Source organism: Nomascus leucogenys, chromosome 6, assembly GCF_006542625.1.
Source record: "Nomascus leucogenys isolate Asia chromosome 6, Asia_NLE_v1, whole genome shotgun sequence".
Taxonomy (NCBI): Eukaryota; Metazoa; Chordata; class Mammalia; order Primates; family Hylobatidae; genus Nomascus; species Nomascus leucogenys.
Window position 1 is genome coordinate 73,350,163 of NC_044386.1, and position 19,987 is coordinate 73,370,149.

Consider the following 19,987-nt stretch of genomic DNA (forward strand, 5'->3'; position numbering starts at 1 on the left):
GAGGGAAGACTTCCCAACTCATTACATCAAACCATCATTACCCTAACATAATAACCAGATAAAAACATTACAAGAAAGAAAACTACAGACCAATATCTCTCATGAAGATTGACATAAAACTCCTTCACAAAATATTATCAAATTGAATTCAACAATGTATAGAAAAAATTAGTACCATTATGTCCATTATGGGATTTATTCCAGGTATGCAAGGCTGTTTCAACATTCAAAATTCAGCCAATGTAGTAGACCATATCAATAGCCTACAGAAGAAAAATTATATTATTATATCAATAGATGCAGTAAAAGCACTTCACAAAACCGAATATTCATGATTTTTAATATCTCAGCAATCTAGGAATACAAGGAAATTTCCTCAACTTGATGAAAAAATCCTACAAAAAACCCCATAGCTAATATCATACTTAAATGTAAGAGACTCTATGTTAATTTCAGGAACAAGGCGAGGATGTCCTCCAATGCTATGCAACATCATACTGGAAGTCTTACCTAGTGCAACAAGACAAGAAAAGGGAATGAGGCATACAGATTGTGATGGAAGAAATAAAACTGTCTTTACTTAAGAATGACATGGAGAAAATCCCAAAGAATCCACAAAAGAAAAACTTGGAGCTAATAAGTGAGTATAGCAAAGTTAAAGGATATAAGGTTGATATAGAAAAACCAATTGCTTACCTATAAACCAGTAATAGTCTATTGAAATTAGAAAAAAACTATAATAGCACCATAACAAAAGCAAATAAAACCCTTACGTATAAACCTAAAGAAAAAGAGGTCCAGGATCTATATGTCTATATGTAGGAAACTATAGAACTTTGATAAAAGAAATCAAAGAAGATCAAAATAAATGAACAGATATATCCTGTATCCATAGATAGAAGACTCAATATTATAAAAATGTCAGTTCTTCCTAACTTTATAGACTCAATTCAATTCTATTCAAAATCTCAGTAGGCTATTTTGTCGATGTTGACAAAGAATAACTAACATAACACTGAAGGAAGCACAAAGAGGAGAAATACTACCTGATTTTAAGACTTTTACTAGAAGCTGCAGTAATCAGGACTTTGTGGTACTGGCAAAAGAACAGATACATAAGTTAATAGTACAGAATAAGAGCCCAGAAATAGACACACACAAATATAATTAACTGACCTGTGTCAGGGAACAAGGACAATCCAATGCATAAAAGAATAGTCTTTTCAATTAATGGTGCTGCAACAAGGAGATGTCTATATGCGAAAAAGTGAACCTAGACATAGGTTTTAGATGTTTCACAAAAATTAACTCAAAATAGATCATAGAACTAAATATGAAATGCAAAATGTTAATAATTCTAAAAGAAAACAAGAGAAAATGTATGTGATCTTGGATTTTGTGATGGGGAACACCAAAGACACAGACCATGAAGGAAAAAAAAATGGTAAGCTTTTAAAATATAAGTTCTGTTTGGAAAAAGGCACTTAAATTAATTAAAAGATAAGCCACAGATTGGGGGAGAATATTTTCAAAACATATCTAATAAAGGTATTCTAGTCAACTATATAGAGAACTCTTAAAACTCAGCAATAAGAAAACAAATGACCCAATTAAAAAATAGGCAAAAGATCTGAACAGACACCATGCCAAAAAACAAAAAAAAATACGAATGATAAATACACTTATGTAAAGATGCTTAACATTTTCTGTCACTGGAGATAAAAAATAATAAAATACCACTACACATGTACTCATATACATGTACACAGTACACATATACACTACACACAGTACACATGTATTCCCATGTAATAGAATGGCTAAAATCCATCCAAAGCCTGATCATGCCAACTTCTGTTGAAAAGGCAAGCAACATTCATTGGTGATGGAAATGCAAAATAGCACAGCCACTTTTGAAGACAGTTTGGCAGTTTCTTAGAAAGCTAAACATAGTCCTGCCATATATCTAGCCACTATGCTCCTTGGTATTTACCCAACTAATCTGAAATCTTATGTCCACATAAATGCCAGCACATGAATATTACAGCTTTATTCATAATGACCAAAACCTGAAATTAACTAAAATATCATTCCATAGGTGGATGGATAAACAAACTGTGATACATTCATACAATAGAATACTATTAAGCAATAAAAAGGATTAACCCATCAAGCCACACAAAAACATGGATAAATCATAGATGCATATTGCTAAGTAAAAGAAGCCAATCTGAAAAGAATACATACAATATTCTTCATTTTTGTAACATTCTGGGTAAGGCAAAACTGTAGATATCAATGGTTGGCAGGGTTCAGGCGAAGGGGCAGGGATTTAATAGATAAATCACTGCAAATCTATTCTGTATGGTACTGTAATAGTGTAAACATGGTACTGTGGATTTGTCAAAACGTAGTGAACTTGAAAGCACAAATGAACCTTAATGTACACAAATTTTAAAAAATCATTTAGGAGTTTGGGGGATCCAAGATGGAACACAGTGTCTGACAAAAGAATCCAGCTGTTTTACAAATGTATTAAAACAAGCTTATGAATAATGTTGGGGAGAAAAGATAATGACTTAAGTAACTTTGAAAATGAGTGGAATCTGTAAGACTAAAGGCAAAGTGACTGTACATGAGCACTGCACACTATTTGATAAAGTTGTTTTCTGTAGGTGTATGAGTTAGCAATTCTAAATCATGATACATACATATATTGAAATTGAACAATTAAGTAAATGGTTGGCAGATGGTATACATTTTCTTATTGTTGGAATGAAAAGTTACAGACAAGAAGAAAGAATGATTTGTGTTGTAATGGATTAGAGTTGGAAACATCAGTGTAAACTTATGTTTAGTTTGATATGCAGACAGATGGTTACACATAGAAATATAGATGCATGTATTTACATAGTTATTGTACACACCCTTTGTCAACTGAGAATGCCTAGAAGCAATGACACTCTAGTAACAATGAGCACACCTAGAACCCAGCCCTTAGTTTCTAATACCATTCTCCAATAGAACAAATTAGGGATCCTTGTAGAAATGGCTGATTCTAGGACTGGGTAGGAAATGTACAAGATGAGCCTGGAGCATCATATGGTGCCAGAGAGTAAGGAAGTACTAAAACAATAACCCCACATTGATGAAAGTATATCAAAGGGACTCAGGAACCAACCAAAAGAACTTCCAGTGGTCAAATCTGGAACAAATTTTTAAAAATAAACAGCATAATATTAGATTACAACCCAAAGTATAAAATATCCATGAATCCATATTTATGTAAATAATCAAATGAATAAATAAATTGGGGAGAACATAGATTTTTTTGTGCAGAATAATTTCATATAGTTTTTATAGATACTTTTGCCCTTAAGGAGGTTGAACTCCTTACTCGTCAAGTGTGGGAAGAAAGTCACTAGGCACATTGGTAACTTTCTTTCAAAGAGTACAGGGTGGAAATGGGGGATGGAAGGGAAGATTAACTGAGCAGAGGAGAAACCTGACAAGCACTGTCTCTGCATGGTAATCAAAGTTAACATCAGTAGTGATAAATCATGTTGATAGTATATACCTTTGATATGATATGTGATAAGAATTGCACTTTACAGTCTTCCTCCCAAAACCCCATAAGATCAGTATCATCATGAGAAAAATCATCAAACAAATCCCACTTGAGATATACTCTACAAAATACTTGACTAGTTTTGCTCAAAACTATGAAGGTCCTCAAAAAGGAAAGCTTGAGAAAGTGTGACAGCCAAGAAGAGCCTAAATACACAAGACAACTAAATGGAATATGGCATCCTATATGGGATCCTAGAAGAGTAATAGTATATGTAAAACTATGGAAATCTGAATAAAGTGGGCTTTAGTTAATAATAATCTATCAATATTGGTTCGTTGAGTGTGACAAATGTGCCATATTAATACAAGATGTTAACAGGAGGGGAAACTGGGTGTAGGGTATTTGGGAACTCTGTTTCAGCTTCACTTTTTAAAAAATCTTAAATGTTTACTTCAAAAATGAATTCAAAATCACTCAATGTAATTCACTATGGTAACATAAGAGAGAAGAAAAGTTATATGATCATCTCAAAAGAGAAAAAGCATTTGATAAAATATAAAAACTTCTTTATAAGTCTCTATTGGAACTAGGAATTTATGGGAACTAAAAATTGAAAAAAAATTAATGAGGTAAAGGGTATTTACAAAATAATTGTAAAATTATTGACAGTGGATATAGAGAAAGTTTTTTATGAGATTGGGAATAAAAGAGTGATTTTTTTTTCAGCATTTCTATTCATTACTATACTGGATGTCCTAACTAGGGCAGTACAGTCATAGAATAAGGATAGGAAATGGAAGGGTATACATTTCATTATTTACAGACAAGAAACAAGTCTGAACATGATCAATTAAAATTAGGAAGTTGATTGAGCAAGATTGCTGGGTTAAAAAGCAGATAACTAAAATTAAATGTATTTCTATTTAAAATGACAAATGAAAAATGAAGTTTTTAAAAGTTAACATTTTTGGGAACATTGGAAACATCAATTCCATAGGAAAAAATTCACACAAAATATTATGAAACATTATGGAAAGGAAGCAAATAATACGCTACAAATGGAGGGATATAATATATTCAGAGTGGCAAATTCAATTACATATACTATACATGTTAATTCTCCCCCAAATTCACTTAAAGATCCCAATGTAAGAGCATTCTAAATCTGAATGCCATTTATTAAATGTTCAATCTAATTTCAAGAATTATATATAATACAAAAAGTCAAGAAGAGCCAAGATAGTCTTGATGAAGGTGGACAATTTTGCATGAGTTACATGGCCAAAATTTAAGGCCTACTATTACAAGGTTACAGTTACTGACAAAAGACAGAAAACTAGCCTAATGGAACAAAATAGAGACTCCACTCCACAAGCAGATCAATAGATATATGATTACTTGCTTTATGATAAAAGTGCCACTCCTGCATGATGAGGAAAGAATGGTTTGTTCAATAGTTCGTGCTGGATATCAATACATAAAAAAGTGAATTCCTTTTCAAACCATACAAATATATCATTTCTAGGTGTAATGTTGGTCTATTCATGAAAGGCAAAACAGTAAAGCTTCTTGAGCGTAACGTAACATAGGAAAGTGTCATCATAATTTGGGAGAAGTGAAAAATACCAATAACACTAAGCATAAAGGAAAATATTGATGAATTAGTTTGCATCCAAATTAAAATTTTTATTTCTCAAAGTATATAATCAATGAAGAAGCATCATATAAAAGATACAACTTTTACATGTCAAAATGTTAGAAAACACTTAAATGGGTACTTCACAAGAGAGGATATCTGAATGGCCAATAAGCCTATGAAAAGGTATTCAAGGTCATTAGCCATGAGAAAAATAATTCAGACAACAATCAGATAAACATCTTCCACTATAACTAGACAGTCCCCAATTTATAATGGTTTGATTTATGATTTTTCCACTTTATGATGTTGTGAAAGTGATATGCATTCAGTAGAAACCATACCTTGGATTTTGAATTTTCATTTCCCAGGCTAGCCACTGGCAGTATGATACTCTAGTGAGGCTAGGCAGCAGCAGTGAGCCATAGCTCCTAGCAGTCATGCAGTTATGAAGGTAAACAACCAATACTTCATTGTGTACTGTGCTGCCACCATTTTGACCCACTGTAGGCTAATGTAAGTGTTCTGAGCACATTTAAGGTGGGCTAGGCAAAGCTATGATGTTCAGTATATTAGGTGTACTAAAAGCATTTTTTATTTACAGTGTTTTTAACTTATAGTGGGTTTATTAGGAGGTAACTCCTTCATAAATCAAGGATCATCTATATAAAATTCAAAAGTCTATGTGTTGTTTAGAATTCTCTTAGTATTCACTAAAGTTGAATGGAGGCAACATACTCTCAGGTATATGGTTAACAAAAATTCATGCATGATTGACCCAAAATATGTATACGTGAATGCTCATCATGGTGCCATATCTAATAGCAAAAATTGACAACAAAGTGCCCAGGAGGAGTTGAAGGATAAGTAAACCTTAAAATATGCACATATTCTCTCAAGGAATGTGGATAGTATTGTGACTAATTCTTCTCCATGTGTCATCCACATACATGATAAGATCATCATGAGAAGAACTTAATTTTATACTTGAGCTTTGCTTTGACTGAAAAATGAGAAATTTTGTGATTATTGGTATCATCTCTATGATGTCATATTTGGATTCACATATTAACTCCATTAAAATAGAAATTCTATTTGTGGGCAGGGAACTTATTTTCATCCATCTCTGTTTCCTTCCAATTGAGCAATTCTTTATTTTATGTTAATCTGATTTTAGTGGTTCATTGTCATAATTTTTAGAAATTATATCTCATTTTTTCCTGTGATTTTACTGTATTGAAGTAAATCTGGTTGGCAGGATATACAATATTACATGAATGAAATTTGCCTTTGGTAACTGAGAAAGTTCAAATAGACCTTGGTTCTAGTGAAGACTTGTTTCTAAGGAATTTAGATTCATTCTTTCAGACAATATGAATATCATTATGGGGTCTTCTTCATGAGTTATGTATGTGATGGGATTCTTGTAAGATTTTCACCTTTTACCTGAGCTTGCCTTGACTGAAAGTTGAGAAAATTTTGTGATTCGTTGGTATAATTTCTACAATGCAGTATTTATTTGGATCTAAGCATGCAAGTAGAAAAATTCATCCCTATTATAGTATTTCAGGTTTGCAGTATGTTATGACATTTGTAGATCATTGATGGACTATGAATTTTCAAGGAACCTGGCAATTGTACCCAGGGGATTAAGATCCAGATACTTGTTTGCCCATAGATATAAAATTCAATAAAATTAGGAGCTTCCTGATATCTAATTTACTTTTTTAGGAATAACACCCATGAGATACAGTTCTCATCTACTGCCCTACTCCTGTCCTTAGATAAATAACACCAGAGGAAGAAGACTCTCTGGCCTCTTACATCAGGGACACATGAAAAGCCACACTGAATATGTATGAACTCCAATATACTTTCACAGAAGGGTTTAAGGATGCCATCCCTGGTTATAATTTTTAGGACCAAATATATATATATATATATATATGTATATATATATGCGTGTATATATATGTATATATAGGTGTGTGTATATATGTACATATATAGGTGTGTGTATATATGTACATATATAGGTGTGTGTATATATGTACATATATAGGTGTGTGTATATATGTACATATATGTTTGTATATATGTACATATATGTGTATATGTGTATATGTGTGTATATATGTATATGTGTGTGTATATGTATATGTGTGTGTATGTATGTATATGTGTGTGTATGTATGTATATGTGTGTGTATATATGTATATGTGTGTGTATATATGTATATGTGTGTGTATATATGTGTATATGTGTATATATGTGTATATATGTATATATATGTGTATATATATGTATATATATGTGTATATATATATATATACACATACACATACACACACATTTAGGATAGATGTATATTTAGGATATATAGGATAAATATATATATTTAGTGCCATGGTTTGGGTCATGAGGAGGTTTGATGACATAAAAATTATGCTCATAAGTATTATGCTGAGACCCATTCTTGGGAGGAGATGTGGGGGTGTCCTAGGCTGTGCAAAACATAGCTATGGAAACAGAAGTTATTAAGAGAAAAGAACAAGCAGTCAGTGAGAATTTAGATAAGAGACTGTAATAGAATAAAAGCATCAGATTAGTGAATGGTTATCCTAGTAATTTGGAAGAAAAGGAATAAAAAATGGAGTCAGACTACTAAATGGCAAAAATGAGGACTTGAAGAACTTAATTTTATACCTGAGCTTTGCTTTGATTGAAAGTTGAGAAATCTTGTGATTTGTTGGTATCATCTCAAATTAACTTATTTTTCATCTCAACATGAAGAATATCAGCTCTAGCCTTTTGGAATTTCAGCAACTCAAATGCTTGTTAGAACTTATCCAGGACTGCTTGCAGGACCCAAAATACTAGTAATCCATATACCTTTTTTTCCAGCTGAAATTAGCTGTCTTAAGAGTTATTTTAGTGCTCTGAGGATATCCACAAATATATCCCAAGGCACTCTGAAGTGTGTTTTCAATCTTTGGCCCTGCACATTAGGGATGCACACTGGATGTTGCATGGAGTGTTGCCTCCAGTTGACTTTGATTGACACAATAAACACCACGTGAGAGCCCCCTCATGAAGGAGGGCTGAGGACTTGGAGTCCAATTCTCCACCTCCCCTGACAGGTAGGCTATTCAGTGCCTTGGGAATCCGACATGAAGGACTGCTTATAGCAGTCCTTGAAAATTTTCTGCCGGGCGCGGTGGCTCACGCTTGTAATCCCAGCACTTTGGGAGGCCGAGGCGGGTGGATCACGAGGTCAGGAGATCGAGACCACAGTGAAACCCCGTCTCTACTAAAAAGACAAAAAATTAGCCAGGCGTGGTGGCGGGCACCTGTAGTCCCAGCTACTCGGAGAGGCTGAGGCAGGAGAATGGCGTGAACCTGGGAGGCGGAGCTTGCAGTGACCCGAGACTGCGCCACTGCACTCCAGCCTGGGCGACAGAGCAAGACTCCGTCTCAAAAAAAAAAAAAAAAAAAAAAAGAAAATTTTCTACAGAATGTGAACTGGGAGAAGCTAAATGCTGTACTTACAAGCTGGGTGACCTCTCCATTGATTTTTACCATAGCTCACTGAAACATTTTCTAAATTAACAGGTATAAATTCACAGACAGATCAGAATAGATCCTTGGTCCTCTCCATTTTTTTAGCACTTTTGTTGCCAGAAATTCAAATACAACCAAGAGAAAAAGTGGGTAGCTAGCAAGAACAGATAGTTTCTCATATATTAGTGGCAGTAACCCAACTTTGAGAAAATACAGAGAAAGAGAAGAAAAAACCATTAAGACTGCAGTGTTAGCTGCCCAGTTACAATTATTCACAAAGTGAGCAAATACTTATTTGGGCCACCAATAAATAAGAGGGCACAAGCTAACAGGAAGTTAATATGTCACTCTTGTAAAAAGTCAACACATTAGAAAAGGAAATCTTGGATGAAATTGAGAAAGATGCAAGGGATAAAACCTGACAAGCTTTACAACCTCCTTGAGGAGGTCTTCCCTACTCTGTAAAATCAGACAGAAAATAATTGGCAAATGGAGCAAAGCATGGGCAAAATTGATATAATGAGGAAACAGAGCTGGGAATGGATAAATTTATGCGTCTGTTTCTTTTTCCTATCTTTTAATCCTTTTTTACCCTTTCTTCTGGATACTGGAGCAACATATTCTGCAATTTCTACAGACCTTTTCTGTTTTATCCTAAACTAGGAAAATATGCAGATATAAGTATTTCTGGACTATGTCTACCTCTTCTTTCTCCTCTGAGGTTTTCATGCAAATAGGCCCTCTCTAAGAAGAATATGCCTTGTCCCCTAATATGCCCAATAATCTTTTAAAAAAGGGCCTGCTGTGTAAACCAAGGGCTATGATCTTCTGTACTCTGAAGAGAGTGCTTTTGGAGCTTCTGGGATGCAAGGTATCTGCATTGCTAAATATGTGCTTTCTGAAACAAAAGATGGCTGTGGGAGAGTAGGAGTCTTACTCTATGCTGGAGAAGCACTCCCAAGTTACAGAAAATAAACCCATATCTATGAGTCCTAGGAACAAATGATAAAGATTTAACAAAAGAGATCAATACCATTGTTGTAACTTACAACAGAGAAAAACGTTGGCCATGTGTAGAACATTTTCTCTATTTTTACCTCAAATACAATGTAATTAGAAAATTTTTTAAAAACCTGGCATAGTTAAAAAAAAATAGGCACATTCACTTCATAATGCTTCCATATTGCCTGTGAGAAAGTTAGGAAAACTTGGCAGGGAAGGTCAAACTGTTTATAGATTTACGCATGATCTTAGAGAAACAAGTTGTGATTCCTCTGATACTTGTAATTCCCAATCTTGCTATTGTCTTAATATCTGTTCCTGAGTTATCTAAGTATTTTTCTGTCATGGATTTATGTTCAATGGTTTGTTCTCCATGTTTAGCTGGGGAGTCGAGGTTCCTGTTTGAGTTTACCTGTGGAGCATGAGGCTTTCAATATTTGTGGCAATGGATCTTCCTGGAATTCAGAGAGTCACCTACTCTATTCTCTAGGCATTTATAAGAAAATATAAAGAATATTCCTCACATTAGGATTCCATGCTAATTGTTATTGATAGCTGCTAATAACTTATATGCTAGTAAAGAAGACATTTTAGCTTTACTAAATTTCTTAGACTCCCAGGACATAAAACCTCGCTAGCTAAGTTGCAATATTACCAACTGAAGTAAAATATTTGGGATCTGTGTTATTGGCAGATGAAAGTGGTTGCATCTTGAAGTCAGCCTAATATACAAATGAAACACATACTAAAAAAAAAACTTCACTGATTTTGAGGATTAATTGTAGATCTCTGCCTTTTATGAAAAGGCTAAGCCTCTCACTGAGATGTTACATGAAACATCACTAGAACTCTTTATTAAAGTCAAAATAAGGCTGAAGAAGTCTTATATGCCCTTAAAATAGCTGCTATTTCTTCACTTGTATTACTTTTTTAACCTTGTTAAAAAAGCGGTTCTACCTTTTCTGTCTTGAGATTAAGGGTTACTCCAAAATTAGGCCTTGATTATAGGCACATTGCTTACTTTCCTGGGTTCTTGTATTTTGTTTCTCTGGAAATGCAATGACATTTATAAGGTACAGTGGCAACCACTCCCCTGACTGAAAAGGCTCATTCAGTCCTTGACTCTGAGAAATTTAACTTACTTACAGGTACTTCATGTCGTTACTGCTATTTTACAAGTTCATAAGACACAACACTTGTCAGTATGCTGTCAAATGAGCTAAGAACAAGTCTTACTGTCTAATCCTAATGCTATTCTAGGAAGGTGCAACCTTTTGACAGCTACTCTGTGGCCAGATCTTGACAGAATAAGTTGAACTTGACTGTCTCAGAGTCATTGAGGAAGATACTGGAGCATGGTCTGATTTTTCTAATATTCCTATTCCCAATGTTGACTGAATATTCATCAATATATTCTGTGTGAAAGACCCACAAAGGAATATAAAAGCATCTTCTATGGTAATCAACCCTCATGAACCTTAGAGGCTTCTGTTTTTCGAAACATAAAATCAGCCCAAGTGGCAGAATTGTAGTTATACCAGCTGTTAAATTAGCCACCAGTTATAAAGCAGATATCTATACTGATAATAACTATATGTTTGTGGTCTGTTATGTGACTAGCCAACTTTGGAAGAATAGATGCTAACATCAATAGGAACTAAAATATTACATGAGAAACTAATTTCTGATTTAGTAGAGTCATTCAAACTTCTCTAACAGATTTATGTAATTTATTGTAGAGCTCACAGTGGAAAACAAGATTAACTCTTTAAAAAGAAATTAACTTGCAGACCTAGCTGTGAAGGACTTCTGAGGTTTAGACTGGGGAAATCAAACCTGTATCACTTCTATCCAAAACCTCCTATTCATAATTTCAGAAATAGCCAACTCTCTAAGAATTAGAAAATTAGGAATGAAGGAGAACTAAGATGAACACCATAGGAAAATGAGAATTACATAATGAAATCTTTCCTTTATTCCAATTTTTATATGATTGAGTGGCTTTTTCATGCCACCACCAAGTTCATTCAAGCAAAAGGAATATGCTGACAACTTGAAATCTTTGTAATAGGATCATATAATTCAGGAAATAATATGAAGATATGCTCTTTGTCAGAAAAATTCTTTACTTACCTAAGATAAGTCAAGAAAGCCTACTAAGGCCCATGATACCTAGGATCTGCTGGCACACGAACTGTGTAGAACTTCCACCTTTAGAAGATAGTAAATATTTTTACCAATATTGTATATTGGTATCTGGATAGGCTAAAGCAGATGCTCAGTGATCAAGCTCTTACTGAATAATATCATCTCACTTGAGATATCTGCTTTATAACTGGTGGCTAATTTAACAGCTGGTATAATAACTACAATTCTGCCACTTGGGCTGATTTTATGTTTCGAATTCCTGAATATCTGGAATTCAGTAGGGGAATCGTTCTGTATCTATGGGAATTCGGGAGCTTTGTAATTCTCTACAGATACCAATAATTTACCTACCTGTTATCCCCAGTCTTCTGAACAAGTGCAATGAATGAACCACATACCCTAAAGAATTATTTAGTTAAATTATGTAAAACCTTAACATCCGTTTCATTTAAAATAAGATTAAATCCCTCTAGCAAGCCCAACATTTCTCCCTTTGAGTTTGGAAGGTCTACGAATCTTGGGCTTAAGCCTAACCAGTTCTCTGATACAACGGAAAATCCTCATGACCATATATGATACTTAAAGAGTTTATGGGTTTCCCTGGGCTCACCTTGCCCACATGTGGCCAGATGCTGAAAAAGCCCCCTGGGGAAGTGTGTCATTGATATTGAACAGGAAACTCAGTCTATATCAAAGTGTTCTGATGACAGACTGTGACCACACTGGACAGAACCCTATCAAGTGTGGTTGAGAATTCACAGTGCTATCAAGATGGAGAAACCCAAGTGGATACATGCTTCACATGTGAGACCAACATCCACCATCGAGTGGGGTATAATTCCCATTTAGGACCTTAAGGATAAATTCTCTAGATAGTAACCTTGAATAATATGCAAGCTGAAGAGAAAAACTTATTTGACAGACAGCAGGAGAGATAGACTGTTTTGTTACTAATACATTCTTCTGAATTATTTTGACCATTATAATTTTGATACTTAGTTTGTATCAATTGAACATAAAGCTTATTATTAGTCTTTCTTTTAAAAGTTAGTATCTCAACCTCAAGGAATTTTGTGGTAATTAAAAATTGTCCTGAATATGAGATCAGGACTTAAGAAACCCCTTTCTTTGTCATAATACTTCAAACTCACCAACTGCATGATTTAAATTCAGAAGACATGAAAAATTTCAAATCTTCCCACGGATTAGTCAATATTACTCACAAAAATCTTAAGTATCATCACCTTTTGTGTTATTGAAGATACTGATGAGAAGAAATGTTTAACTAATTAAGTTGAACATAATTATATTCAAATTGAAAGTCCCTGAAGGGTATCACAAAACTCCAACAACTCTGTATCTTTTTTTTTTTTTTTTTTTTTTGAGCAGAGTTTCACCTTATTGCCCAGGCTACAGTGCAATGGCATGATCTCGGCTCACCACAACCTCTGCCTCCCAGGTTCAAGCGATTCTCCTGCCTCAGCCTCCCGAGTAGCTGGGATTACAGACATGCACCACCATCCCTGGCTAATTTTGTATTTTTCGTAGAGATGGGGTTTCTCCATGTTGGTCAGGATGGTCTCAAACTTCCAACCTCAGGTGATCCACCTGCCTTTGACTCCCAAAGTGCTGGGATTACAGGTGTAAGCCACCATGCCTGGCCCAACTCTATATCTTAAATAGCCATGGGGGTCCAATTTAATAAAGCTTAAATAGACGCACAGATGAGGAGGAAATATCCCAGCCCAAATGGTGAGGGTTAGTTTCTTCAAAAGCCCCAAAACATATCCCCTAAAAATGAGCCTACCCTATTTAGAACCTGGCAGTCTCCAGTCCCCATACTTACGAACTTGAGGATAATTAAATGGTCTGTGTCATTTAATATTACAATAGCTAATGTGAGTAAACTGAATTCTACTTGTACATGATAGGCTTTACCACTATGAAATGTTTTTACACAGGGACTAAAATGGCACTATGATCAAACTGAAAGAGATTTCTTTTTTTAATAGATGTGATCTGGCTTTGTTGCCTACACTGGAGTGCAGTAGCACAATCATAGCTCTCTATTGCCTGTAACTCCTGGGCTGAAGGGCTTCTCCCGTCTCAGCTTCCTGAGTAACTGGGACTACAGGCACATGTTACCATGCCTGCCTATTTTTTTTTTTTTTTGAAGAGTCAAGGTCTTGCTCAGGCTGGTTTCGAACTTCTGGCCTCAAGTGATCCTGCTGCCTTGGCCTTCCGAAGCACTGGGTTTGCAGGCATGAGCCACCATACCTGGCCAGAGATTATTAAATACAGTATTGGGGGAATAAAAACTAGGACTACAGTTGTAAACTCTTCTGATATAGAAAGAATTACTGATAAACTTAGTGCATTGGACAACTTGCAGAAACGTGCGAACATGATAGAATCAAAATCTAAACAAGATATGACAAAGAAAAACAAAAGTGGAATTGGGAAAGCATTTGGAATTGGATATCTGGTAATAAAATCCTATTGCAAAAAAATATATAGTAAAGAATTTTCAGAAGCCTTCACTTGCATGAGTGTACAACCACTGGTTATTCAACAACTACAATGTATACTTGCTGGTACTGAAGAACAAGATTACACCTACTCAGACAAACAATTAGGTATTGGACATACTACTGTCTATGTAGAGATTAAATGATGGTGTAAAAAGGTTGATCATATTATAGGTAAAAGAGCTGAAATCTGGCATTGCAGATTGAAATTTCTGAAAACTGAAATAATAAAACTAATTTCACTGAAGTATGTACATTTGCTTATTTACATAGTTTATAATGTGTTACATAATTCATGAATCTTCAAAAGAAATATATTGAGCTATTCAACAAAAATTTACATTACAGCTTTAGGCCACTGAGCCCCATCTATTGACTATGTACTTGGTATAAATTGGGGAGGGGGGGAAAAAAAACAAGAGTGAAAACTAAGCCTTAAAATATAAAGCATGTAGCAAAACAGACTACTAAAATTATTCTCAATTTCTAACCCCGTTATATGATGAAGGAGAATTCTTATGTGGAGGTAATAAAGAATCTGTTCAAATATGCATCAGTGGTATGACAGTTTCAAATAGCCCACTGAACTAGGAAATATTCACCACCAAGGAGGTCAGGTATACTGATTTGGTCAACCTGGATATTGACATGGGATGTTTTTATGGATTGACAGCTCCACTTGATGCTATCTTGTCACAAAATATTATTACCTGATGTTGATATAATTAACAATTCAATACAAAAAGTAAGGTCTCTCTACAAGACAAGACCAACATCTCTGTAATATAAATGGGACTCTGAGTGTAATAGATTTAGGGTTTCTGAAAGAATTTTGAAAGTTAAGGATCCAACGCCTGTAATCCCAGCACTTTGGGAGGCCGAGGTGGGTGGATCACGAGGTCAAGAGATTGATATCATCCTGGCCAACATGGTGAAACCATGTCTCTACTAAAAATACAAAAAAATTAGCTAGACATGGTGGCGCACACCTGTAATCCCTGCTACTTGGGAGGCTGAGGCAGGAGAATCGCTTGAACCAGGGAGGCGGAGGTTGCAGTGAGCCGAGATCGTGCCACTGCACTCCGACCTGGCAACAGAGCAAGACTCTGTCTCAAAAAAAAAGGAAAGAAAAAGAAAAAGTTAAGGATCCTACCAACAAAATTGGAATATGAGACTGAGGAAATTCCTATTCCAGCTAAACCCAGAATTGATTATGTTGATGAACACATGAATTTCATGTGTGTGAAAACATGTGAACTCCTCATTGTCAGTCTAATGAGAGTGAAAGCAAAAAACAACGAAGATGCGGGGAAATGACAATACAGAGTGGGCTCATAAGTGCATTCTAGATACTGGGATTACTTTCCATTAAGGTGTATAATTTTAGAATATCTCACAAATAGCCCATGCAAAATCCTGCTGAAAGGCAACCATAAATATAGAGAGAATATGTAAAAAAGTGGCATGGTTTAATATATGCCAAACAAGGCAAGGGTGTATAAAAACCTCAAGGTCCCAGTATGACAAATCATGCTTGTATTGCACACCCATTAAAAAGTCTTCTAAAAATTTTTTTTAATGGTGAGCAGGCAGGTTTATTCAGAAAAAGCTCAGATTCATACTTGTAAAAGTCTGAGAAAAACATTAAAATGCTATTACAATACAGTTGACCCAAACAACACAGGTTTGAACTGTGCGGGTCCACTTACTTATCTGTGGATTTTCTTCCACCTCTGCCACTGAGACAGAAAGACAAACTCCTTCTGCTCCTCATACTACTCAGCATGAAGATGAGGATGAAGACCTTTAGGATGATTCACTTCTACCTAATGAATAGTGAATATATTACTTCCTTAATAACATTTTTTTTCTCTAGCTTACCTTCTTGTAAGAATACAGTATATAATATATACAACACAAAAAATATGTGTTAATCAACTGCTTTATGTTATCAGTAAGGCTTCCAGTCAATGATAGACTAACTACTAGTTAAGTTTTTGGGTAGTCAAGTTATATGCAGATTCTCCACTGAGCAAATGTTCAGCACTCTTAACTCCTGTGTTGTTCAAGGGTTAACTGTATATACTTTTAAGAGTTATTGTTTACCCAGTAGATCAAGCCAAGACCAAGTTAGGTTTATGTGTTTTTGGCTTAACCTAAGAAAATGTTCAGACTAAAGCAGTCCATCAGTAGAACAGACTGCCTTTTAAACCAGGGAACAACTTGTCTTTGTAGGTACTTTAGGTATGTGAATGACTATATGTGATCTGCTTTGGGTCATCTATGGTCCCTTCCAATTTAAAACTTCTCTATTCATGAACGTTGCATAACTGAATTGTGGATTTCATATAAATAATATCTTATTGCCTACTTTAGGTTTGAAATGTTTTCCTTCTCAGTTGCATAGATATGTATAGCACCATCCCCACTATGAACTCTGATGTAGAAAATACCAGATTCTAAAGTCATCTGTGAGGCTAAATAGACTTAGGCACTTCCACATAATGCTGCCAAAAGCAACAGCTTAAAGGTATTACTTGCTCAACATGTCATTCCAAACACATACACCATGATTAGCAGCTAAATTTAACAGTATCTTTCTGCTTTGAAAAACACTTTATATACCTTTACAAAGAAGCCATAGTATCTCAGGGTAGAAAAACTCAACAGGTAGAAAACATGGCCTTCTCTTAGAAATGAACTATGTAATTTTGAGTACTTATCTCAGAATCATCGCAGAAACATATCTAGTGCTTGTGGAAAAAGAATCAAAAGATCTTTTTTTTTAGCTAAAGGTTTTGAGTTTTTCTTGTGACATTTAAGTCTTTTATTATATGCTGATTTTTATGATTATCTGTTTCATAATGGTTATTCTTGCCTCCATGAAAGGGAAGACTAGAACAAAAACCTGACAAGAACAAGTTCTAGCTCCATCACCGACTTACTAAATGACCCTAGGCAAATCATGTGGGCTCTTTCTTGTGTTTTAAGTTTTACCTCCAATGAAGTAACTACCTCAGACTAGCTGTGAAGCTCGCATAAGGTGATGGATTTGAAAATGCCTTGCAAAGTATGAGCAGTTCATACATAGAAAGTTTCATGTACTTCTGTATATTGCATGATGCTCACCCAGGGTTAGGTTGATAACAGTTGTTGATCCAATTATGAAATAAATAAAAAGAACTCTTTAGAATAATGAAGTAAAATAGCTAATTTTCCTGTTGTAGTTTTAAAAACTATATTAACTATATAACTAAACATTTATGTTTATTATATATAATATGATATGCAATTATATAAGACATACTATTAATGTTTATATATAATGCTGAAGTAATTAAACAATTATATTTAAATATAAGTTATATTTTCCTTCACCAGATAAGACAAAGAACCTGTTTACTTCTCTGAGGGATTTATTTGTTCCTGTGAAATCTGTGGAGGCCACTAACACTCCATAGCCAGAGAATGACAACATATGATTTTCTTTTCAGTCTTATAGTATCCACAGTAGTGATGTCTATCCATGTACAAGTGTCTGTCCAGAACATTCATTAAATTCCATGCCTGCTCTGTGTGTCATGGGGACAGGGACAGAAGACAGATTCACTGGTGGTACTTTCTTTTTGATTTTTGATTTTTTATTTTTTTTAATTTTATTATTATACTTTAAGTTTTAGGGTGCATGTGCACAATGTGCAGGTTTGTTACATATGTATACATGTGCCATGTTGGTGTGCTACACCCATTAACTCGTCATTTAGCACTAGCTATATCTCCTAATGCTATCCCTCCCTCCTCCCCCACCCCACAACAGTCCCTGGAGTGTGATGTTCCCCTTCCTGTGTCCATGAGTTCTCATTGTTCAATTCCCACTTATGAGTGAGAACATGTGGTGTTTGGTTTTTTGTCCTTGCGATAGTTTGCTGAGAATGATGGTTTCCAGTTTCATCCATGTCCCTACAAAGGACATGAACTCATCATTTTTTATGGCTGCATAGTATTCCGTGGTGTATGTGTGCCACAGTTTCTTAATCCAGTCTATTGTTGTTGGACATTTGGGTTGGTTCCAAGTCGTTGCTTTTGTGAATAGTGCTGCAATAAACATACGTGTGCATGTGTCTTTATAGCAGCATGATTGATAATCCTTTGGATATATACCCAGTAATGGGATGGCTGGGTCAAATGGTATTTCTAGTTCTAGATCCCTGAGGAATCGCCACACTGACTTCCACAATGGTTGAACTAGTTTACAGTCCCCACTGGTGGTACTTTCAAACAACCCGGTAGGCCTTCCCTTTGGGGTCTGCCATGACAACGATACCCCAGGCGGCAGTGCTGAGGCCGGTGACCATCTTCATAATGGTCCATGGACCCGGGGGTTATCCCATCTTCATGGGCTTCCTTGCCACCCAGTACACGTACCCGCCTGCCCCCATCAGCCCCAACCCAGAAAGCATGTGACAGCTCCAGCAGGTCTTCAACAGGCAGTGTTCTGCTGGGGAGGTCAGCACTCCGGGTGTAGCTGGGGGCACAGGCGTGGTGGGCGCGGTGGCGGTATCGGGAGGTGCAGTGATCTTGAGGGACTCAAAAGGCTGGGACAACTGAGACCCCATGTTCTGGAACTTGGCCTTCCTAAAAATTATGTTTTAAAAAATACATAGAATGGGTAAGATGAGGAAAAAGCATAAAACGGTCAAAAACACTGGGAGAATTCAAGGTTCATTTTGACAATGGTAATACAAATAGAAAAACTGACAAAAAAGAAAATACATCTTACATTAGAAAACATGCAAGAGTAGTTGTATACAAACGAAGACACGTACCAAAAATAAGTTACAAAATATGAATGCATATACATAAAAAATGTAGTTTCAAACAATTCAAAAGTAAAATGATGCAAGACATTAAAATATTCACAAACAAGCTTGAAAAATAAGAGCTGACGCTCGAATTAGACCAGTTCAACGGAAGTGCGGGGTGTGGTTGGGCACCCGCCGCAGAAATCGCGTGGCACCCAGGCCAAGGCTGCAATTTCCCATGCGTGCTTGGAGAGGACGCCTGGGAGGGCGCCCACCATGCCCAGGGGCAGGCTATGTGACTACCAGGTCTGCTGTGAGTGGTTTCTGGGCCAGTCTCTTTGTTTGGTCCTGACCTGGTTGGTGGCCCTAGGGTGTGCCGAGTGGTCCCGGAGTGGCCCAGGGGGTTATGTGTGGGGAGCCAGCGTGGGCAGCAGAGGTGCTTCCTGGGGCCTGCAGTAGGGCACAGCCTCTGCATCTTGCGTGAGCCCAGTGACCTGCCTGTCCTGTCCTTCCAGGGTTGGGTGGTGGGGAGGGCCAAGGGTGCCCTGTGTCCGTGACGGGCCAGCGTTTCCAGCAAATGGGTCCATGGAGGGAGAGCATACCTGAGCTGGCGCACCCTACCGCCTCATGAAGTTCTGTTTGGACACCTGTCCTACTCCTGTTCCCCCAGATGGTGACCACGGAGGAAGACTTGTGTTGGGCCCAATGGCCCTCGGCCAGTGTCCGTCTGCCAGGTGC

The 19,987-nt window shown here is 36.2% G+C and overlaps 2 pseudogenes; one reads left to right on the forward strand and one right to left on the reverse strand.

Annotated features, from left to right (window-relative positions):
* The first annotated feature begins 7,621 nt into the window (after positions 1–7,621).
* Positions 7,622–7,680, forward strand: LOC115835705 (annotated as a pseudogene).
* A 10,950-nt stretch (positions 7,681–18,630) lies between these two features.
* On the reverse strand, positions 18,631–19,915 carry LOC115835504 (annotated as a pseudogene).
* Positions 19,916–19,987: the final 72 nt, after the last annotated feature.